This window comes from Terrapene carolina, unplaced genomic scaffold (assembly GCF_002925995.2).
Source record: "Terrapene carolina triunguis isolate 2854851 unplaced genomic scaffold, T_m_triunguis-2.0 Scaffold38, whole genome shotgun sequence".
Taxonomy (NCBI): Eukaryota; Metazoa; Chordata; order Testudines; family Emydidae; genus Terrapene; species Terrapene triunguis.
The window spans coordinates 2,676,120-2,676,712 of record NW_020664389.1 but is presented as its reverse complement, the minus strand read 5'-3'; positions in this window follow the sequence as shown (position 1 = coordinate 2,676,712).

The window sequence follows — 593 nt, the reverse complement described above, 5'->3', positions numbered from 1 at the left end:
CAAAACAAACAGTATTTTTAATTTGCCTCATACAAGTACTGTAGTGCATTTTCTTTATCATGGAAGTTGAACTTACAAATGTAGCATTAGGTACAAAAAATAACTGCATTCAAAAATAAAATTATGTAAAACTCTAGAGTTTACAAGTCCACTATGTCCTACTTCTTGTTTAGCCAATTGCTCAGACAAACACATTTGTTTATATTTGCAGAAGGTAATGCTGCTCGCTTCTTGTTTACAATGTCACTTGAAAGTGAGAATAGGCGTTCACATGGCATTGTTGTAGCCAGCGTCACAAGATATTTATGTGCCAGATGCATTAAAGATTCATATGTCCCTTCATGCTTCAACCACCATTCCAGAGGATATGTGCCCAGGGCCGGCTCCAGGCACCAGCTTAACAAGCAGGTGCTTGGGGCAGCCAAGGGAGAGGGGCGGCACCTGCGGCAATTCGGGGGCGGCAGGTCCCTCACTCCCTCTAGGAGCGAAGGACCTGCAGCCGAACTGCCGACGCCGATCGCGGCTTTTTTTTCCCCCCCAATTGCCGCCGCCGGTCGCGATTGTGATCGCGGCTTTTTTTTTTTTTTTTTTTT